A 10,924-nucleotide genomic window follows, 5' to 3' on the forward strand; every position below is an offset into this window, starting at 1 on the left:
CGATCTCGATGTGCATAATCATTGCGGTACTAGGTTCTTAAAACGGGTTGCGTTTCCTTTGCTAATATTTTGATGTTTCCCCGGTCGAAATCGTGTTCATACTTGTACACATGCATTGACAAAAGTTGATCTACGATGTTTACTCAACAGCTGGCCCGTGTTCATGTAGACCGAAAGTTCGACCACTTTGTCCTAATAGAACAACACAAATGTCGCGGATTATTCTCCCTCAAAACAAACTGTACAGCTTGGTTCTTCCTTTACTTTTATTTAAACCAAGCACAATTTCTCAAGAGGAACTATGTCAGACATTTATGGAAATAATATTGGTTTGAGCAAAAATGCAATGAAAAAATCCCACAAACGGAGTGAATTTTTCCACGTTTGCATACCGATACGTATATTCTGCCAGAAGCTTGTATTTAAACATAATAAAGTATTATACTGGTATTTATGTGCCCAAAACACCAATAACATGTTAGTTTCGTCAACCGACAAAAGGTATAATCCAGTTTTTTGGCAGATACTGTATAAAAATTGTTACCGTTTTAATTACTGTTGGGTTTATTAATCTAACTAATCGTTTATTAGTTCACTGTAACTAAGCGAAGTCACTGCTTTGATGCACTTTCCACGGTTACTTTAAGGTGACAGTTGTTGTTTTTCGCTTTTTGCAATTCGTTTTTCATATTGCCCACCGAAAGATTTTAAATTCTTGGTACAGTCGACTGCTGTTCATTTACACATGGGTCTTATCATAAATATGGGTTTCATCCCCATCCTTACAGAGCACACAATCACTAGAAGTAATAGGGTTATAAAATGTATATAGTGAACATTATATTATGTGTTTAAGATCACTTTCATATGCAGTCGAGTATTTCAGAAACACTAGATAATGGAGAAATTTTGATGGCTATTGTAAAAGTGCAAGTCTAGAGAGGTGTTGTTGAATACAGGATGGATTTATCGTCGTCAAATTTCTGTTCCTGGTAACTTTGTATTAGGACATTTGCACTTGTGGTTATGTTAACTACCCTATCATAGTTGGTGATTTGAAAATGCCACATACCAAGTGATTAAAATCTTCGAATTGAAGCGCACATCTGAATAACATCCTACCTTTGACTAAACTTTGGTGCGCACAGTGAGATCGGAAAATTGATTTATTTTTACAAAAAGCATGAGCCACCTGTTATATCTTGAAAAGTTTATTTTTCTTGATACTACCGCGTATAACAGAGCACTAGAACACCAAAACCCTTCCAAGTCGCGGTAAGAAGACAGAAGACTAACGAAAGGAATATTATTCCAAACAGTGTCAATCATAGTACAAAATTGTCAGGTATTTATAGTTTTTAGTGAGAACGAAATCATCATTACAGTCTTCCAATCCGTATACAGGGGGTTATTAGCACTATCCAATCGGGAAGCTACACGTTGGAACTCTAGAATATTCTTCCGGAAGGTGGTTGGATGAGACGTCTTCGGCTTCTTCTGAGCCTCTTACAGCTTCCTCGAGTTTACCGGTGGTCCGTCATCACACCACCACTATGAAACAACATTTTCACTTCTTTCTGGTTAAATTGTGATAACGATGTATTATACATCGGATTTAGAAAAAACAGTAATATTATTCTGCAAGCCGTTCCGTAATCTGATGGACAAATTTTACGGCAATCGAAAGCCTTGCAATCTCACTGTGGATGAGTTGACTGAAGGAAGTTAAATTTCCGGGTCAAGGAAATAACAATACCGTTTATCCCATACCGAACTCAATCCAGTTGATTACTGTAATTTCAAAGCATCTATAGGGAAATGAAAGAAAATCACATTCGGGTCTTCTTATTAATACTCAGTCATAAACGGCTTAGGTATGAGGGTCAAAAAATTGTGTAAGGCAGCTACAAGTAGATACTGCGTCGTCAGTCAGGATACGATAACCGCAGATGCACAAAATACTGCCATGCTTCGGGAGAAAATAGGAAGCAGTGGAATCTCTCTATTGATAACTAATGATTTATTCCTAAATATATGTTGCTAGGTTGATAGTGCTGTAGACTTTCAAATTCTCTTTATTGTCGTTTGATTCAGCATCAAAAGTTACAACTTTCGGTTGAAATACTTTACTGATCAATATTGTCCGTTTGCTACCCGTGTATTTGAGCTCACTTTAGTTTTTTAATGCCCTATGTACTTTGAAGCTGAAAAACGTGATGCAAGGATTAGTTCAGACCAGCTTATTTATTCTCATATCTGAAAACCTAAGACTGACGACTTAAAACTTTCACATTATCAGTCATCAAATTAGAAAGAAATATCCCTCATAAGTATAACAGAGAACTGGTGACTTACTTCAATGAGTTTTTGAAAGTTCAGTACTACAGTGTTTCAACGTCCTACTCACAAAAATCCTTGAAAATCAACCTTGAGAAACAACGCCCCCAATAGTTTTCTACGCGTTTTCTGTAAGAACAAAGTATATGGTTATCTTCAAACTTTTAGTCACTTGTTATCAATTATTAACATGTCGGGTCTGTCAATATTATGATCATAAAATTGCTGTTAGTGATTTTGTTTAGTTAAACGCTTAATATAATATTAGGGAACATGAAGAAGACTTTTTAATGAAGAGTTCGTTCTCCAGACGTAGTTTATTCTATATAGTACTCGTTGTATTGTGATAATGAGTAGCTGACAATTTTGACTTTCTCAGACAATTATCATACTGTCATAGCAGTAGAAGTAAAAAAAATGAAATCAAAGTAGCAGTATAGGTACGAAAACGAAATATTATCTATTTTTTTGTTTTCTTTAAATTCAACCAATCAAACGATATTTTCAACTTAGCGCTGTAGATTACTGTGGGAACAAGTTAGAGTGATCTAGTTTTGGTGTACACCAAAACGTTGAATGTCAACATCTTTCTGCTTTATATGGACGGATAAGACGTCGTTAGATCTTGAAGACCATCACAAAAACTAGGAACTTTCATTAGAGTGGGTTTAGCTCATAGCACTTGCGACGTTAAGGGTGACACGACACCAATTAAATCCAAGTTAGCAGCTATAGAGTTTCTGTAAACGATTCGTCCATCTATATGATGATAAACGTTTATTAAATTATAGCCGATATCGGTCAGTTGTTCAAACGTCACTCTATTTCCTAATCCTGACTTCTAAAACGGTTTCCTAGAAAATTGTCATATACATCACCAACCTGCAAGTTAGCTTGGCCCGTGCATGCGTTGAATTATATCTCTATATCTTTTAAATTTAAAAATCATCTCAATCGTCTTTAGCATTTCTCAATAAACCCATCATAGTTGTTATTGCTATACGTATTTGGGTTTATGAATTGGTCTATCATATTATTAACCTACAAAGACGAACACAGCTTAGATAATAAAGTTACAAATTAAAGTACTATCGACTGCACTAGTATAGTAACTAAACTATCAGGTAGTTGTTGGACAAACAAGCATTTAAAATCATAACTTCTGAACCTATTACCAAAATCAATATTATGTAGACGAATATTTTTGAATCGAAATTTATAGTATAATTAGGCGGCTCGGGTTCTTTAACGCTACAAATTTCTGATGATTTTGAATCACCTGAAGCAACATCTATTTTTCCACCCGCTAATCCTCAATCAACACTAGTTAAACATTGTGGTTTCAGGATATCGTCATGAAGCATTCGAAACTTGACAATCACGTAATATGATTAGTAAAATTTATGAAACTATTAACGAAATTGGTCAACAAATTTACTTATAATTATCATCAAGTAGTGTTGTTTTCCTTTTATCTTCATTCACTACAGATGATTACAGCATGTTTCTATCAGTCGCTCATTCAGTATATATCTCAAAACCTTTTCAGTCTAGTTGGAGATTTAGCGACTCAGTCATGCATGAAAATAATCAGTATAAGCAGTCGAGCAAATCTCCTGCAATCTAAAAACAATGTCGAATTTACCTCAACACTGACTAAGGTTCAAGTCATTATCATGGACATGAGTTGAGAGTGTACTCCCCTTGGTTACAACTTATGTTCTCCCTGATAATCACATGAACATCACTCACTGTTAATCATCTTGTAAAGACTTATTTAGCTGAGGACATCTTGCAGCACCACATCACCTATAATTGTGGCACATAAGCTTAGATGATTCCAACACATTATAATCACTATACCTCAATTACATCGTGTTCGGCCTTATGATAAATTGCATAACAGCAACTAACTTGTATGGACCGTGAGCCGGTAGGTATAAATATAAATAAATAGTTTATGGCCAATCAGAACATTGAGTCCAGACCACGTATCTTACGAATACACTCATGTTTAACAAATTACCCATAGTTATCTGTCCAAAATTCAAATAATTATCACTTTTCACGTATTTAAAATTTTTTGACAACCATTCATATGCATTAGTAGTATTGCCAAATTCAACAACGGTCAAGTAGAAATGAGGTCGAGAAAATTTCCCCGTAACTAAATAAACCGTATCAAAACTAACTGGAACACTAGTTGGAACTCCTCTCCATGATAATACCTTTGTACTTTCAGTTGGAAATAAACTCGTATGGACAACTTACCGGTATAAACATTTGATTTATTAATTTAAATAAAAAGTAATACCAATATTAACATTACAGTACTGATTGTTTTTAATATATTTAAACACAAAATACTTGTACTACCTACAAGTTAAGTTACTAACCAACGGTTATTACTACGCATCTTACTACAAATTATTGAAATATTCCTACACGGAATCATTCTTAGCTATCATAATATCACTTTGTTTAGCCAAAATAATCTCCACCTGAATTTTCATTTTGCGCGCTTTAATAGTTAAACCAAACATCTTGAAATTACTAGATATATTTCTCGATCAGTTGCTGCAGCTTTCTTCTTGATTTATCTCCCAGCTTATCAACATCCTGAGGATTCTTATTATTCTTGCTAATCTCCGGCGCGCGAAAATCCCTCTCAATTTGATATTAAACCAACACCACGTTGGTTCCGGTAGGAGAGTAGTGTAGTGGCATTGGACCCTAAACACACAATCCTCAAGGCTGAACACGAGACAACTGGGAAGATTGATATTCAACATTTAACGCGGAGAGAAACCCGACGGTGAAAAACGTGAGAAGAATTAATTCAATTAGTTCGGGTTGGTCGGACGGCGTGACTCAGCCTACCAGGTGCGGTCCTATTTATGTAACAGTATTCTATTTGTATTAAATATATTGTTCTATCTCCGGCCAAAATGTGATCATATATTGGTGAGTGTAGATGATGATGTGACATCTACGTGCAATCTTACAGATTTGGGAGTTATATCATGACAAATGTACAATTTGAGGATTAGGTCTATTATATTACAGCAGTAATAATATCATAGTAGACCGTAATTCTACAAGTCAACCAATTCAGCAGGATAGAGAACTTCACTAATACGGACCTTAGACTTAAGTTCGAATAACACATGTAACACTATCGCTGACCTAGTCTCAAGTTTCTTTGGATCAACCGAGGATTTGGGAACATTTTCAAACATTGTGATCCATCAACGTCACGCACAATTGTTTTGAAATTTCTCCCACATACGCAGCATTACAATCATGAGATTTTTTGTTGATCTTCCTTTGGAAATCTATCCTTAACCTTTATTAATACTGATCCTATGGTGTCACAAGCCCGAAAATACACTCTTATATCATGATTGTGATGATGTCACAGGTATTCAGTGTTTGACAACGCTTCTACCAGTAACATCTTCTAATGTATTTCGTTCCCACCCAGGGAAATCAAAAGACAGAGTCGAGGAGATCAGAAGAGTATATTTGGCGATGACCAATATATCGGAATTCTCTGGTCTAATCTGGCTAGCGATTGCGGTTGATGATGAGCACGGCGTTACCACACGTGATCTGGTGCGGATGCCTGACCGAGCGCCTTCAGCTAGGTGAGTCCACTAAAACATATGGTCAGCATCCAATGTCGAAAACTTACAGAGCTATTTATTTTGGGGATTTATTTACCGCTACAGATCACTCCCCCCCCCTAGTGGGACAGTGATGACCCTAAGACGTGGCCAGCCATAAGTTTAAACCCAACGAGTTTGTCGTTGATAAACACTCTTCTGATAGCTTACTAAGTGTAGCAGCGTCTGGTCGTCTTTCCTTACTATATGGGACCGAGGTACAACATAGTAAAAAAAGAAAGTTACAACGAAAATTTCGACTCCTTGTAAACTGCATCGTTCTTTTCCAGTTGTCCTGTAAAAGAAAAAAGGGAGTGTAAGTGCATGTCGAAATACACTCGTATGTGCGTAAAAACACAATGTCGGCGAAAAAAATGGAAAATATACTCAAGCACACGTAATAGCGTTTAAAAAATGTTTTTTATGTTTTTTTTTAAATAAAATCATAAATATATAGGCATAATAAAATTGTCTTTTTTTTAAAAAAAATTATATATCGTTAAAAAGAAAGATCGAGATAATATAAAATGTCGGGTAGTGCCTTACGTGCAGTAGTCGTTTAAATGTTCTGGAAATCTTACTCTTCTTCCAGAACGCGTCGTTTTAGGTGTATTTTCAGATACCTTCGGAGTATCATCGCTAGTGTTGTTTGTCGGTTGAGGAATTATGAGTGTAGGAGTCGTGTTGTGCGATTGTACCGAAGGAAAGTCGACGTAGATAGAATTCCTTTCTAAATACGCTGCTTTTAAGCGATCGATGCTGATGCTATCGTTTATTCCGTTCTTGTCGAGTATATAGTACTTAGATTCACGTTGAAGAACTTTGAAGGGTCCTTCGTATGCTGATTCGAATGGTCGTCGATGCGAGTCTCGACGAACGAAAACGTGTGTACTATATCGTAAGTCAGGTTGAACGAAAACATCAGTTGATTGAGGTCGAGTGGAAGCAGGTTTAACTGAACGCATTGCGTTTGTAAGCCTGTTCGTGTAGGAGGTTAGATCCGTGTTCATTGAAGAGAACGAAGGATGCACGAATTCTCCTGGAAGTCGAAGTGTCGTTCCATAAACGAGTTGAGCCGCAGTGTATCCAGTGTCAGCTTTCACTGCATTGCGAATACCTAGTAAGACGAGTGGAAGAGCGTCGGTCCACTGTGAAACGTTTGCAGCTGATAGTGAAGCTTTTAGTTGTCGGTGAAAACGTTCTACCCGTTTGCTTGTGGATGGTAGGCGGTCGTTCGGAAACGAGTGATTCCTTAATGTGTGGCCAGACAACGGAATAGTCCAGATTCAAACTGACGTCCGCGGTCTGTGGTGATGGTTGAAGGGCAGCCGAAGTTTGCTACCCATCGTTCGACGAAAGCGCGAGCCACTGTTTCAGCAGTGATGTCCTTGATAGGTACTGCTTCTGGCCATCGAGTGAAACGGTCTACGCAAGTTAAAAGATAAACGTATCCATTCGAATCTGGTAACGGTCCTACCAAATCCAGATGAACATGGTCGAAACGAGCATCGGGAGTTTTAAACGAGCCTAAGGGGGATTTATTGTGTCTGATAACCTTAGATTTTTGGCAGCTTACACAGGAGCGTGCCCACTCCCTCACGTCTTTATTCATTCCAGGCCAGCAAAACTTTTCTACTATAAGCTTGATGGTTGCACGAACACCTGGATGGGAAAGTTTGTGCAATGTGTTGAAGACATTGCGTCGATAATGTTTCGGCACGATTGGGCGATCCCTACCTGTAGATGTGTCACAAAGTAAGGTTTCCTTACCTGTTCTCATCTGTTTGATGCGTAGTTTAAGTGTTGTGGACGATAACTCGTGCTGAAGATCACTGTCTTCTTTTTGAAGCTCGGCGAGTTTAAGAAAGTCGATTCCTTGGAAACTGTTCAAGGAAGTTATGCGAGATAAGGCGTCTGCAACTACATTGTTTGCTCCAGAGATGTGTTGAATATCTGAAGTAAACTGCGAAATGTAGTCCAGTTGTCGAGACTCACGTGGTGAATTCTTGTCTGAAGAGGAGCTTAACGAGAAAGTGAGCGGTTTATGATCCGTGAAAAGAGTGAATTCACGGCCTTCGATATAGTGTTGGAAATGCCGTACAGCACAATACATAGCTAGGAGTTCCCTACCGAATGTGCTGTACCTCGATTCGGTGTCCAGCAACCTTCTAGAGAAAGATGCCAAGGGTTGCCAGGAGTTGTTAACCCATTAGTGTAAGACTCCTCCGATTGCCGAGTCAGATGCGTCTACTGCGATACTAATGGGTGCTTCGGTGTCCTGGTGTGCAAACAGTGTTGCTTTAGCGATCAGTTCCTTAAATGTGGAGAATGCTTTTCGTGCGGTGTCGTCCAAATTAATGGATTTCGCATTTCCACGAAGTTGGTCGGTCAGCGGTTTCATAAGTAATGCGCATTTGGGTATGAAACGTCTATAGAAACTTACGAGGCCGTTAAACGTGCGTAATTGCTTGACGATGGTCGGTTCTGGGTAATCCAGAATGGCCTCCACTTTGGTTCCAAGGGGTCGGATACCTTGAGCATCGATAGTGTGTCCCAGAAAGTCTAATGAGTCGGTTCCAAATTGGCATTTCTGAACGTTAACAGTAATGCCATGTTTTTGTAGTCGTTCAAAAACAAGATCCAGATGTTGAGATGTGATTCTCTGTCCGGACTTGCGATAAGACAGTCATCAACATACGCATGTAAGAAGCTGAGACCTCGAAAAACGTCGTCTATGAATCTTTGGAATGTTTGAGCCGCGTTTCTTAAACCAAAAGGCATTCGCAAAAATTCATAGAGTCCGAAGGGAGTTATGATAGCTGTTTTCGGTATGTCGTCAGTAGCCATAGGGATTTGGTTATACGCTTTAACCAAGTCGATTTTCGAAAAGACAGTTGTACCTTTCAAGGTAGCTGTCAAATCGTGAATGTGAGGCAACGGGTAACGATCGGGAATGGTTTTCGCGTTCAATCGCCGATAGTCACCAGTTGGACGCCAATCGTTGCTGTCCTTTTTAGGGACCATGTGCAACGGAGATGCATATGGGCTACTTGACGGTCGTATGATTCCTAAGTCTATCATATGGTCGAATTCGTTTTTCGCTAACCTTAGCTTTTCAGGAGCTAGTCGTCGTGCTTTAGAAAATACAGGTGGTCCTGTAGTCGTGATGTGATGTGTAACGTTGCTGGTTACACACGGTAATCTCGGTTGCGTTTGTTGTATCTCAGGATACTTATCGAGTAGTGGCTGATAGAGTGGGTCTATCATATGTTTAACTGTGACTGGGGATAATTTGCAACCAGGAAAAGAAGTTACGCAAACGGACAAATTAGTGTTCCCGTCTACTAGCCTCCGTTTGCGCGTGTCGATGATCAGATTATGGTGTTGTAGAAGATCCATACCAATGATTGGCATAGAAACATCTGCAACAACGAAGATCCAGTGAATGGGTTTGCGTAAACCCACGTTAAGGTAAACGTACCTTTCGCCATACGTGGCGATAAGTTTTCCGTTTGCCGCCTGTAAGTTTAGGGTCGATTCGCGTAGTCGGTCGTTAGGATTTGCTGGGAGAACGCTAACTTCTGCGCCAGTGTCGACGAGGTAACGAACTCTCGTTGTCACATCTGTGACGAATAACAGACGGCTTTGTTCGCCGGCTACGGTTGCCGTTAACGTGTGCCGGATTGGAAGTTTCCCGAGTTGTTTTTCGAGTCAGTCGGTTTCGTGTTGGGAAAATTGCAGGGTTTTCTGCAATTTCTGGAAAACTTTCCATACTGGTTATGATACCAACACCAGTCGGGGTTATCTGTCTCTCGTGGTCTAGAGACAGATCGCTTACGTGAAATGCTTCTACGTGGACTGTGCGAGCGATTACGGTCGTTACGAAGATCAAGATAACGCGTGAGTGTATGACATAACTCTGTTATGTCATTCTGAGTCGTGTGAGGATTTTCTTTGACTGAAAATACCTCGGTAGTAGAAGATTTGTTGTTTGAATAGACCTTCGTCGAAAGTTCTTGGGCCTATTACCTTTTCGTGTCTATAGGTAACCCTCGTGCTATTGATAGAAGAAACCAGACAAGTAGTGAATAGGTCTTTATTTCGATCTTAGCGCAGTCACAGTGGAGCGTGGGATTATCTGTTCAGACAAACAAAGGCTCTCAACATTCAATATAAGATAATAGGGAATATAACGCTTATACAAAACAAGGACGTGAATGAATACTTGAACAATACTGTTTTGGCATATACTTGGTTGTTTGGGGTCAACTCTTAACCAACCAACCTAAGCTGTTACATTAGCTTCCCCCTAGAATCGACTTCCGTAGGAACGTCGGTTCGATTAACCTATCTATCGAAAACACCTTAGTTCTATTTCTCATCCCAAGGGAAAATTATCAACTCCCTCACTGTTTGACTTACAATCAGTGACGACTGACGCTGTCAACGATAGTCCATGGATGTCTCTTCTTCGCTAGCTTGTCATCTTATTTTGTAGCATGTGATTTCTTCTACAACTATCGACGACGGTCTGCTGCGTGCTTTCAAGAGAAAGTGTGAGAATGTGGAATAAGAATATCTGAGGAAGTGCCGCGAGCGGGCTACCCAACACCATGTTGGTGAGGTACGATTTTTCCGTGCTCAGACCGGCTATCAGGTGTTTACTCACCTGCCTCTTGAGTCGCCCTCAAGTAAAAAGTAAAGAAGAATCTACTTCAAAGGTAATGGTGAAAATCAAGCAAACCTGAAGAACTGCTTCACTGCCTGCATAAAATAATAAGATACAAAATGGAAATACATAAATGTAATTGATAGTTGTTCGGTTCCATGTAAGTGCTTGGTCTCCAGAACGGATTGGTATTCTGGGTTGCTTTTTGAATTCGTTGTATTTGCCAGTGTTAGTTGTATGAGTTTGATTAAAA

This window comes from Schistosoma haematobium, chromosome ZW (assembly GCF_000699445.3).
Source record: "Schistosoma haematobium chromosome ZW, whole genome shotgun sequence".
NCBI classification, from domain to species: Eukaryota; Metazoa; Platyhelminthes; class Trematoda; order Strigeidida; family Schistosomatidae; genus Schistosoma; species Schistosoma haematobium.